Here is a 13,154-nt window from a genome sequence, read left to right as displayed (position 1 = left end):
CAACCTTACATAAGCTTCCTTCTCCCTCTTGACTGGATGTTCCACATCCCTTGTCACCCAAGGTTCCTTCACCCTCCCATCCCTTCCTTGCCTCAGTGGGACAAACCTGTCCAGCACCATCAGCAAGTGCGCCCTAAACAGCCTCCACATTTCTGAGAACAGCTGTTCCCACAGTTCCTGCCTGACAGTGTTGTAAGTCCCCCTCCCCCAATTAAATAGTTTTCCGTACTGTCTGCTCCTGTCCCTTTCCATGACGATAGTAAAGATCAGGGAGTTGTGATCACTATCACTGAGATGTTCGCCTCATGAGAGATTCGACATCTGACCTGGTCCGTTGCCAAGCACCAAATCCAATATGGCCTCCCCTCTAGTTGGCCTATCTACATATTGAGTCAGGAATCCTTCCTGGACACACCTGACAAAATCTGCCCCATCCAAACTCTTTGAACTAGGGAGGTTCCAATTAATATTAGGGCAGTTGAAGTCACCCATGACAACAGCACTCTTACTCCTACACCTTTCCAACATCTGCCTCTCCATCTGCCTCTCCATCTCTCTGAGGGGTTCAGAAAGTGTGCAAAAAAAAACAGCAACAAGGGACTGACTGAGCTGGCTGATCAGTCATGATCATGTTGAATGACGGAGCAGGGCTCGAAGGGTGGACTGGACTACACCAGCCCCTAGTTTCTCTGTTTCAGACCCACAACAGTGTGCTTGACTCCCTCCTCCAGAACGACCACTCTGTCCCAGAGCTTTTCAGGAAAAGCGACAGGTGCTGATTTTGCTAACCGCTCACGAAATCAATGTTTAAAACTTCCAAGGTAAAATAGGATCACCGGCCTATTGTCCTGAATGTCGAAATCATTGACTCTTGGAGCATTGTCCCCAGGTGATTGAGCCAGCGAATATTAGCCAGACCTGAGCAGTTTCCAGTTGTATCTTCCTTGCTGTGCTGGACTGATGGAGTGCGACACAGCTAGGTGAACATATGGTCTGTCCTAGATCGAAATTGATAAAGATCTCACAGTCACAGTTGTCAATTGGCCTGTCCACTCCTGGGATGTCACGATCTGTCCAAATGTCAAACTAAACCAGGCAACTCCACCAGGTTTCACAGGTTGCTGTCTGGAGAGAGGAGACAGTGCGCCATTTCCTGCAGATGACATTGACCATGAGCTGTGCATCTCTCCGGCAACTGTCCTGAGTTACTTCAGAAAAGTCTGTTTATTTGGCTTGTGTAGAAAGAGAGAGAGAGAGAGGCAGTCCAAATCAAAGCAAGGCAGCCTCTGCTTCAACCACAATCTCCTTTATTACAAGAAAATTCATTCATCGCCGAGTGTGGCTGAGGTACTGAATGAGTGCAGTTTCCTGCCTGCTTTTCTTAAATTTCTGGTCATCGAGACAAGCAACAGCGTTCGACAGAGCTAAGGATATATATCATATCAACACATCAATGGATTATACATATGGTCCCTCTGAGTTTGAAATTGTAAGTAACAACTTGATGGCAATTTGTAATTTTCATATTTTGAAGAATAATTGTGAAGAAGGTTTATCAGTTTCACCCCACAATTTGTTTCTCTGAATGCCACTGGATTGTATTCCTAGATTCTCTCGATTTCGGTATCGAATTTATTTTTTGTACCGAACTAAAATTCAGAATGAAAATCCATGATAACACACAAAAAGCAGATTACAATAAGTTGTCGAAACATTCAGAAAGGGACCCCTCAACCAGTGCTCAATTTCCAAATGACTGCACGATCAGTTTGGTGTTTTTTCTGAGACAAACTTTGTGTGTTCTTTTCACACCTCTGATACGTTTGGTCGTGTTTTTAATCTTCGGACTCTCACGGTGAGTGCCCAGTTCACCGCTTATCCCTGTGCATGAGGGATGAGAAATCTCTCACCGAGTTCCTGTTTGCCTGTCTGAGATTGACAATTAATACCGAACGATCGATCAATGGCCAACACCCAGGCCAGAGGATCATTAACGGATTGTGTGAGACTGTGAATTTAGAGACTGAACCGCAAAATCTGCCTTTTGAGTCAGACTTCCCACAGTCTCCCTGAGAAGGAAAATCGACCCGATTGGGACATGTTCCTCCTGCATTCCTCTTTCCCCACGTTGTCACATTTTGTCCCTTCATCCCCAACTCCTCCACAGGCCCCTTCACACCCTCACAATTCCCAGTTGAGAAGGAAACAGTTGGAGGAAGTTCTTTAATGGATCGGGAACAAGGACTGAACAAAATTAACAAAAGGACAACAAGGGAGAGCAGGCAACAAGGAGAATTCAAGAGACACAAACCGACAGGATCTGAACGGTTTTGGTTCAAGGCTGTTAAATGTAGGGACGCGTAGGTGCCCTGACTGTAATCTGTCAGAGTCCCTTAGATACAGGAGTGGTGTCCTGACTGTAATCTGTCAGCGTCCCTTAGATACAGGAGTGGTGCCCTGACTGTAATCTGTCAGAGTCCCTTAGATACAGGAGTGGTGCCCTGACTGTAATCTGTCAGAGTCCCTTAGATACAGGAGTGGTGCCCTGACTGTAATCTGTCAGAGTCCCTTAGATACAGGAGTGATGCCCTGAGTGTAATCTGTCAGAGTCCTTTAGATAGCAGAGTGATGCCCTGAGTGTAATCTGTCAGAATCCCTTAGATACCGGAGTGATGCCCTGACTGTAATCTGTCAGAGTCCCTTAGAACAGGAATGGTGCCCTGACTGTAATCTGTCAGAGTCCCTTAGATACAGGAGTGATGCCCTGACTGTAATCTGTCAGAGTCCCTTAGATACCGGAGTGGGGCCCTGACTGTAATCTGTCAGAGTCCCTTAGATACCAGAGTGATACCCTGACTGTAATCTGTCAGAGTCCCTTAGATACCGGAGTGGTGCCCTGACTGTAATCTGTCAGAGTCACTTAGATACAGGAGTGGTGCCCTGACTGTAATCTGTCAGAGTCTCTTAGATACAGGAGTGATGCCCTGACTGTAATCTGTCAGAGTCCCTTAGATACAGGAGTGGTGCCCTGACTGTAATCTGTCAGAGTCCCTTAGATACCGGAGTGATGCCCTGACTGTAATCTGTCAGAGTCCCTTAGATACAGGAATGGGACCCTGACTGTAATCTATCAGAGTCCCTTAGATACAGGAGTGGTGCCCTGACTGTAATCTGTCAGAGTCCCTTAGATACAGGAATGGGACCCTGACTGTAATCTATCAGAGTCCCTCAGATACAGGAGTGGTGCCCTGACTGTAACCTGTCAGAGTCCCTTAGATACAGGAGTGGTGCCCTGACTGTAATCTGTCAGAGTCCCTTAGATACAGGAGTGGTGCTCTGACTGTAATCTGTCAGCGTCCCTTAGATACAGGAGTGGTGCCCTGACTGTAATCTGTCAGAGTCCCTTAGATACAGGAGTGGTGCCCTGACTGTAATCTGTCAGAGTCCCTTAGATACAGGAGTGGGACCCTGACTGTAATCTGTCAGAGTCCCTTAGATACCGGAGTGGTGCCCTGACTGTAATCTGTCAGCGTCCCTTAGATACAGGAGTGGTGCCCTGACTGTAATCTGTCAGAGTCCCTTAGATACAGGAGTGGGACCCTGACTGTAATCTGTCAGAGTCCCTTAGATACCGGAGTGGTGCCCTGACTGTAATCTGTCAGAGTCCCTTAGATACAGGAATGGGACCCTGACTGTAATCTGTCAGAGTCCCTTAGATACAGGAGTCATGCCCTGACTGTAATCTGTCAGAGTCCCTTAGATACAGGAGTGGTGCCCTGACTGTAATCTGTCAGAGTCCCTTAGATACAGGAGTCATGCCCTGACTGTAATCTGTCAGAGTCCCTTAGGTACAGGAGTGGTGCCCTGACTGTAATCTGTCAGAGTCCCTTAGATACAGGAGTCATGCCCTGACTGTAATCTGTCAGAGTCCCTTAGATACAGGAGTGGTGCCCTGACTGTAATCTGTCAGAGTCCCTTAGATACAGGAGTGATGCCCTGACTGTAATCTATCAGGGTCCCTTAGATACAGGAGTGGTGCCCTGACTGTAATCTGTCAGAGTCCCTTAGATACAGGAGTGCTGCCCTGACTGTAATCTGTCAGCGTCCCTTAGATACAGGAGTGATGCCCTGACTGTAATCTGTCAGAGTCCCTTAGATACAGGAGTGGTGCCCTGAATGTAATCTGTCAGAGTCCCTTAGATACAGGAGTGGTGCCCTGACTGTAATCTGTCAGAGTCCCTTAGATACAGGAGTGGGACCCTGACTGTAATCTGTCAGAGTCCCTTAGATACAGGAGTGGGGCCCTGACTGTAATCTGTCAGAGTCCCTTAGATACAGGAGTGGTGCCCTGACTGTAATCTGTCAGAGTCCCTTAGATACAGGAGTGGTGCCCTGACTGTAATCTGTCAGAGTCCCTTAGATACAGGAGTGGTGCCCTGACTGTAATCTGTCAGAGTCCCTTAGATACAGGAGTGATTCCCTGACTGTAATATGTCAGAGTCCCTTAGATACCGGAGTGGTGCCCTGACTGTAATCTGTCAGAGTCCCTTAGATACAGGAGTGGTGCCCTGACTGTAATCTGTCAGAGTCCCTTAGATACAGGAGTGATTCCCTGACTGTAATCTGTCAGAGTCCCTTAGATACAGGAGTGGGACCCTGACTGTAATCTGACAGAGTCCCTTAGATACAGGAGTGGTGCCCTGACTGTAATCTGTCAGAGTCCCTTAGATACAGGAGTGGTGCCCTGACTGTAATCTGTCAGAGTCCCTTAGATACAGGAGTGGTGCCCTGACTGTAATCTGTCAGAGTCCCTTAGATACAGGAGTGATGCCCTGACTGTAATCTGTCAGAGTCCCTCAGATACAGGAGTGGTGCCCTGGCTGTAATCTGTCAGAGTCCCTTAGATACAGGAGTGGTGCACTGACTGTAATCTGTCAGCGTCCCTTAGATACAGGAGTGGTGCCCTGACTGTAATCTGTCAGCGTCCCTTCGATACAGGAGTGGTGCCCTGACTGTAATCTGTCAGAGTCCCTTAGATACAGGAGTGGGACCCTGACTCTAATCTGTCAGAGTCCCTTAGATACAGGAGTGTTGCAATGACTGTAATCTGTCAGAGTCCCTTAGATACAGGAGTGGAGCCCTGACTGTAATCTGTCAGAGTCCCTTAGATACAGGAGTGATACCCTGACTGTAATCTGTCAGAGTCCCCTAGATACAGGAGTGGTGCCCTGACTGTAATCTGTCAGAGTCCCTTAGATACAGGAGTGGAGCCCTGACTGTAATCTGTCAGAGTCCCTTAGATACAGGAGTGATACCCTGACTGTAATCTGTCAGAGTCCCTTAGATACAGGAGTGGTGCCCTGACTGTAATCTGTCAGAGTCCCTTAGATACAGGAGTGATGCCCTGACTGTAATCTGTCAGAGTCCCTTAGATACAGGAGTGGAGCCCTGACTGTAATCTGTCAGAGTCCCTTAGGTACAGGAGTGGTGCCCTGACTGTAATCTGTCAGAGTCCCCTAGATACAGGAGTGGTGCCCTGACTGTAATCTGTCAGAGTCCCTTAGATACAGGAGTGGAGCCCTGACTGTAATCTGTCAGAGTCCCTTAGATACAGGAGTGATACCCTGACTGTAATCTGTCAGAGTCCCTTAGATACAGGAGTCATGCCCTGACTGTAATCTGTCAGAGTCCCTTAGATACAGGAGTGGTGCCCTGACTGTAATCTGTCAGAGTCCCTTAGATACAGGAGTCATGCCCTGACTGTAATCTGTCAGAGTCCCTTAGGTACAGGAGTGGTGCCCTGACTGTAATCTGTCAGAGTCCCTTAGATACAGGAGTCATGCCCTGACTGTAATCTGTCAGAGTCCCTTAGATACAGGAGTGGTGCCCTGACTGTAATCTGTCAGAGTCCCTTAGATACAGGAGTGATGCCCTGACTGTAATCTATCAGGGTCCCTTAGATACAGGAGTGGTGCCCTGACTGTAATCTGTCAGAGTCCCTTAGATACAGGAGTGCTGCCCTGACTGTAATCTGTCAGCGTCCCTTAGATACAGGAGTGATGCCCTGACTGTAATCTGTCAGAGTCCCTTAGATACAGGAGTGGTGCCCTGAATGTAATCTGTCAGAGTCCCTTAGATACAGGAGTGGTGCCCTGACTGTAATCTGTCAGAGTCCCTTAGATACAGGAGTGGGACCCTGACTGTAATCTGTCAGAGTCCCTTAGATACAGGAGTGGGGCCCTGACTGTAATCTGTCAGAGTCCCTTAGATACAGGAGTGGTGCCCTGACTGTAATCTGTCAGAGTCCCTTAGATACAGGAGTGGTGCCCTGACTGTAATCTGTCAGAGTCCCTTAGATACAGGAGTGGTGCCCTGACTGTAATCTGTCAGAGTCCCTTAGATACAGGAGTGATTCCCTGACTGTAATATGTCAGAGTCCCTTAGATACCGGAGTGGTGCCCTGACTGTAATCTGTCAGAGTCCCTTAGATACAGGAGTGGTGCCCTGACTGTAATCTGTCAGAGTCCCTTAGATACAGGAGTGATTCCCTGACTGTAATCTGTCAGAGTCCCTTAGATACAGGAGTGGGACCCTGACTGTAATCTGACAGAGTCCCTTAGATACAGGAGTGGTGCCCTGACTGTAATCTGTCAGAGTCCCTTAGATACAGGAGTGGTGCCCTGACTGTAATCTGTCAGAGTCCCTTAGATACAGGAGTGGTGCCCTGACTGTAATCTGTCAGAGTCCCTTAGATACAGGAGTGATGCCCTGACTGTAATCTGTCAGAGTCCCTTAGATACAGGAGTGGTGCCCTGGCTGTAATCTGTCAGAGTCCCTTAGATACAGGAGTGGTGCACTGACTGTAATCTGTCAGCGTCCCTTAGATACAGGAGTGGTGCCCTGACTGTAATCTGTCAGCGTCCCTTCGATACAGGAGTGGTGCCCTGACTGTAATCTGTCAGAGTCCCTTAGATACAGGAGTGGGACCCTGACTCTAATCTGTCAGAGTCCCTTAGATACAGGAGTGTTGCAATGACTGTAATCTGTCAGAGTCCCTTAGATACAGGAGTGGAGCCCTGACTGTAATCTGTCAGAGTCCCTTAGATACAGGAGTGATACCCTGACTGTAATCTGTCAGAGTCCCCTAGATACAGGAGTGGTGCCCTGACTGTAATCTGTCAGAGTCCCTTAGATACAGGAGTGGAGCCCTGACTGTAATCTGTCAGAGTCCCTTAGATACAGGAGTGATACCCTGACTGTAATCTGTCAGAGTCCCTTAGATACAGGAGTGGTGCCCTGACTGTAATCTGTCAGAGTCCCTTAGATACAGGAGTGATGCCCTGACTGTAATCTGTCAGAGTCCCTTAGATACAGGAGTGGAGCCCTGACTGTAATCTGTCAGAGTCCCTTAGGTACAGGAGTGATGCCCTGACTGTAATCTGTCAGAGTCCCTTAGATACAGGAGTGGTGCCCTGACTGTAATCTGTCAGAGTCCCTTAGATACCGGAGTGGGGCCCTGACTGTAATCTGTCAGAGTCCCTTAGATACCAGAGTGATACCCTGACTGTAATCTGTCAGAGTCCCTTAGATACCGGAGTGGTGCCCTGACTGTAATCTGTCAGAGTCACTTAGATACAGGAGTGGTGCCCTGACTGTAATCTGTCAGAGTCTCTTAGATACAGGAGTGATGCCCTGACTGTAATCTGTCAGAGTCCCTTAGATACAGGAGTGGTGCCCTGACTGTAATCTGTCAGAGTCCCTTAGATACCGGAGTGATGCCCTGACTGTAATCTGTCAGAGTCCCTTAGATACAGGAATGGGACCCTGACTGTAATCGATCAGAGTCCCTTAGATACAGGAGTGGTGCCCTGACTGTAATCTGTCAGAGTCCCTTAGATACAGGAATGGGACCCTGACTGTAATCTATCAGAGTCCCTCAGATACAGGAGTGGTGCCCTGACTGTAACCTGTCAGAGTCCCTTAGATACAGGAGTGGTGCCCTGACTGTAATCTGTCAGAGTCCCTTAGATACAGGAGTGGTGCTCTGACTGTAATCTGTCAGAGTCCCTTAGATACAGGAGTGGGGCCCTGACTGTAATCTGTCAGAGTCCCTTAGATACAGGAGTGGTGCCCTGACTGTAATCTGTCAGAGTCCCTTAGATACAGGAGTGGGACCCTGACTGTAATCTGTCAGAGTCCCTTAGATACCGGAGTGGTGCCCTGACTGTAATCTGTCAGCGTCCCTTAGATACAGGAGTGGTGCCCTGACTGTAATCTGTCAGAGTCCCTTAGATACAGGAGTGGGACCCTGACTGTAATCTGTCAGAGTCCCTTAGATACCGGAGTGGTGCCCTGACTGTAATCTGTCAGAGTCCCTTAGATACAGGAATGGGACCCTGACTGTAATCTGTCAGAGTCCCTTAGATACAGGAGTCATGCCCTGACTGTAATCTGTCAGAGTCCCTTAGATACAGGAGTGGTGCCCTGACTGTAATCTGTCAGAGTCCCTTAGATACAGGAGTGGTGCCCTGACTGTAATCTGTCAGAGTCCCTTAGATACAGGAGTCATGCCCTGACTGTAATCTGTCAGAGTCCCTTAGATACAGGAGTGGTGCCCTGACTGTAATCTGTCAGAGTCCCTTAGATACAGGAGTGGGGCCCTGACTGTAATCTGTCAGAGTCCCTTAGATACAGGAGTGATGCCCTGACTGTAATCTATCAGGGTCCCTTAGATACAGGAGTGGTGCCCTGACTGTAATCTGTCAGAGTCCCTTAGATACAGGAGTGCTGCCCTGACTGTAATCTGTCAGCGTCCCTTAGATACAGGAGTGATGCCCTGACTGTAATCTGTCAGAGTCCCTTAGATACAGGAGTGGTGCCCTGAATGTAATCTGTCAGAGTCCCTTAGATACAGGAGTGATGCCCTGACTGTAATCTGTCAGAGTCCCTTAGATACAGGAGTGATGCCCTGACTGTAATCTGTCAGAGTCCCTTAGATACAGGAGTGGTGCCCTGAATGTAATCTGTCAGAGTCCCTTAGATACAGGAGTGATGCCCTGACTGTAATCTGTCAGAGTCCCTTAGATACAGGAGTGCTGCCCTGACTGTAATCTGTCAGCGTCCCTTAGATACAGGAGTGATGCCCTGACTGTAATCTGTCAGAGTCCCTTAGATACAGGAGTGGTGCCCTGAATGTAATCTGTCAGAGTCCCTTAGATACAGGAGTGGGGCCCTGACTGTAATCTGTCAGAGTCCCTTAGATACAGGAGTGGTGCCCTGACTGTAATCTGTCAGAGTCCCTTAGATACAGGAGTGGTGCCCTGACTGTAATCTGTCAGAGTCCCTTAGATACAGGAGTGGTGCCCTGACTGTAATCTGTCAGAGTCCCTTAGATACAGGAGTGATTCCCTGACTGTAATCTGTCAGAGTCCCTTAGATACCGGAGTGGTGCCCTGACTGTAATCTGTCAGAGTCCCTTAGATACAGGAGTGGTGCCCTGACTGTAATCTGTCAGAGTCCCTTAGATACAGGAGTGATTCCCTGACTGTAATCTGTCAGAGTCCCTTAGATACAGGAGTGGGACCCTGACTGTAATCTGACAGAGTCCCTTAGATACAGGAGTGGTGCCCTGACTGTAATCTGTCAGAGTCCCTTAGATACAGGAGTGGTGCCCTGACTGTCATCTGTCAGAGTCCCTTAGATACAGGAGTGGTGCACTGACTGTAATCTGTCAGCGTCCCTTAGATACAGGAGTGGTGCCCTGACTGTAATCTGTCAGCGTCCCTTCGATACAGGAGTGGTGCCCTGACTGTAATCTGTCAGAGTCCCTTAGATACAGGAGTGGGACCCTGACTCTAATCTGACAGAGTCCCTTAGATACAGGAGTGGTGCCCTGACTGTAATCTGTCAGCGTCCCTTAGATACAGGAGTGGTGCCCTGACTGTAATCTGTCAGCGTCCCTTAGATACAGGAGTGATGCCCTGACTGTAATCTGTCAGAGTCCCTTAGATACAGGAGTGGTGCCCTGACTGTAATCTGTCAGAGTCCCTTAGATACAGGAGTGGTGCCCTGACTGTAATCTGTCAGAGTCCCTTAGATACAGGAGTGGTGCCCTGACTGTAATCTGTCAGAGTCCCTTAGATACAGGAGTGGTGCCCTGACTGTAATCTGTCAGAGTCCCTTAGATACAGGAGTGGTGCCCTGACTGTCATCTGTCAGAGTCCCTTAGATACAGGAGTGTTGCCCTGACTGTAATCTGTCAGAGTCCCTTAGATACAGGAGTGGAGCCCTGACTGTAATCTGTCAGAGTCCCTTAGATACAGGAGTGATACCCTGACTTTAATCTGTCAGAGTCCCCTAGATACAGGAGTGGTGCCCTGACTGTAATCTGTCAGAGTCCCTTAGATACAGGAGTGGAGCCCTGACTGTAATCTGTCAGAGTCCCTTAGATACAGGAGTGATACCCTGACTGTAATCTGTCAGAGTCCCTTAGATACAGGAGTGGTGCCCTGACTGTAATCTGTCAGAGTCCCTTAGATACAGGAGTGGTGCCCTGACTGTAATCTGTCAGAGTCCCTTAGATACAGGAGTGATGCCCTGACTGTAATCTGTCAGAGTCCCTTAGATACAGGAGTGGTGCCCTGACTGTAATCTGTCAGAGTCCCTTAGATACAGGAGTGGTGCCCTGACTGTAATCTGTCAGAGTCCCTTAGATACAGGAGTGGTGCCCTGACTGTAATCTGTCAGAGTCCCTTAGATACAGGAGTGGTGCCCTGACTGTAATCTGTCAGAGTCCCTTAGATACAGGAGTGGTGCCCTGACTGTAATCTGTCAGAGTCCCTTAGATACAGGAGTGATGCCCTGACTGTAATCTGTCAGAGTCCCTTAGATACAGGAGTGGTGCCCTGACTGTAATCTGTCAGAGTCCCTTAGATACCGGAGTGATGCCCTGACTGTAATCTGTCAGAGTCCCTTAGGTACAGGAGTGATGCCCTGACTGTAATCTGTCAGAGTCCCTTAGATACAGGAGTGATGCCCTGACTGTAATCTGTCAGAGTCCCTTAGATACAGAAGTGATGCCCTGACTGTAATCTGTCAGAGTCCCTTAGACACAGGAGTGGTGCCCTGACTGTAATCTGTCAGAGTCCCTTAGATACTGGAGTGGTGCGCTGACTGTAATCTGTCAGAGTCCCTTAGATACAGGAGTGGTGCGCTGACTGTAATCTGTCAGAGTCCCTTAGATACAGGAGTGATGCCCTGACTGTAATCTGTCAGAGTCCCTTAGATACAGGAGTGGTGCCCTGACTGTAATCTGTCAGAGTCCCTTAGATACAGGAGTGGTGCCCTGACTGTAATCTGTCAGAGTCCCTTAGATACAGGAGTGCTGCCCTGACTGTAATCTGTCAGAGTCCCTTAGGTACAGGAGTGATGCCCTGACTGTAATCTGTCAGAGTCGCTTAGATACAGGAGTGATGCCCTGACTGTAATCTGTCAGAGTCCCTTAGACACAGGAGTGGTGCCCTGACTGTAATCTGTCAGAGTCCGTTAGATACAGGAGTGGTGCCCTGACTGTAATCTGTCAGAGTCCCTTAGATACAGGAGTGGTGCCCTGACTGTAATCTGTCAGCGTCCCTTAGATACAGGAGTGGTGCCCTTACTGTAATCTGTCAGAGTCCCTTAGATACAGGAGTGGTGCTCTGACTGTAATCTGTCAGAGTCCCTTAGATACAGGAGTGGTGCTCTGACTGTAATCTGTCAGAGTCCCTTAGACACAGGAGTGGTGCGCTGACTGTAATCTGTCAGAGTCCCTTAGATACAGGAGTGATTCCCTGACTGTAATCTGTCAGAGTCCCTTAGATACAGGAGTGATTCCCTGACTGTAATCTGTCAGAGTCCCTTAGATACAGGAGTGATGCCCTGACTGTAATCTATCAGGGTCCCTTAGATACAGGAGTGGTGCCCTGACTGTAATCTGTCAGAGTCCCTTAGATACAGGAGTGCTGCCCTGACTGTAATCTGTCAGCGTCCCTTAGATACAGGAGTGATGCCCTGACTGTAATCTGTCAGAGTCCCTTAGATACAGGAGTGGTGCCCTGAATGTAATCTGTCAGAGTCCCTTAGATACAGGAGTGGGGCCCTGACTGTAATCTGTCAGAGTCCCTTAGATACAGGAGTGGTGCCCTGACTGTAATCTGTCAGAGTCCCTTAGATACAGGAGTGGTGCCCTGACTGTAATCTGTCAGAGTCCCTTAGATACAGGAGTGGTGCCCTGACTGTAATCTGTCAGAGTCCCTTAGATACAGGAGTGGTGCCCTGACTGTAATCTGTCAGAGTCCCTTAGATACCGGAGTGGTGCCCTGACTGTAATCTGTCAGAGTCCCTTAGATACAGGAGTGGTGCCCTGACTGTAATCTGTCAGAGTCCCTTAGATACAGGAGTGATTCCCTGACTGTAATCTGTCAGAGTCCCTTAGATACAGGAGTGGGACCCTGACTGTAATCTGACAGAGTCCCTTAGATACAGGAGTGGTGCCCTGACTGTAATCTGTCAGAGTCCCTTAGATACAGGAGTGGTGCCCTGACTGTAATCTGTCAGAGTCCCTTAGATACAGGAGTGGTGCACTGACTGTAATCTGTCAGCGTCCCTTAGATACAGGAGTGGTGCCCTGACTGTAATCTGTCAGAGTCCCTTAGATACAGGAGTGGTGCCCTGACTGTAATCTGTCAGGGTCTCTTAGATACAGGAGTGGTGCCCTGACTGTAATCTGTCAGAGTCCCTTAGATACAGGAGTCATGCCCTGACTGTCATCTGTCAGAGTCCCTTAGATACAGGAGTGTTGCCCTGACTGTAATCTGTCAGAGTCCCTTAGATACAGGAGTCATGCCCTGACTGTCATCTGTCAGAGTCCCTTAGATACAGGAGTGTTGCCCTGACTGTAATCTGTCAGAGTCCCTTAGATACAGGAATGGTGCCCTGACTGTAATCTGTCAGAGTCCCTTAGATACAGGAGTGGTGCCCTGACTGTAATCTGTCAGGGTCTCTTAGATACAGGAGTGGTGCCCTGACTGTAATCTGTCAGAGTCCCTTAGATACAGGAGTCATGCCCTGACTGTCATCTGTCAGAGTCCCTTAGATACAGGAGTCATGCCCTGACT

Source organism: Chiloscyllium plagiosum, unplaced genomic scaffold (assembly GCF_037043375.1).
Source record: "Chiloscyllium plagiosum isolate Xiang-an unplaced genomic scaffold, Cpla_swu_hap1 HiC_scaffold_40, whole genome shotgun sequence".
Lineage (NCBI taxonomy): Eukaryota > Metazoa > Chordata > Chondrichthyes > Orectolobiformes > Hemiscylliidae > Chiloscyllium > Chiloscyllium plagiosum.
The sequence above is the reverse complement of the archived record's forward strand: the minus strand, read 5'-3'. Positions refer to the sequence as shown.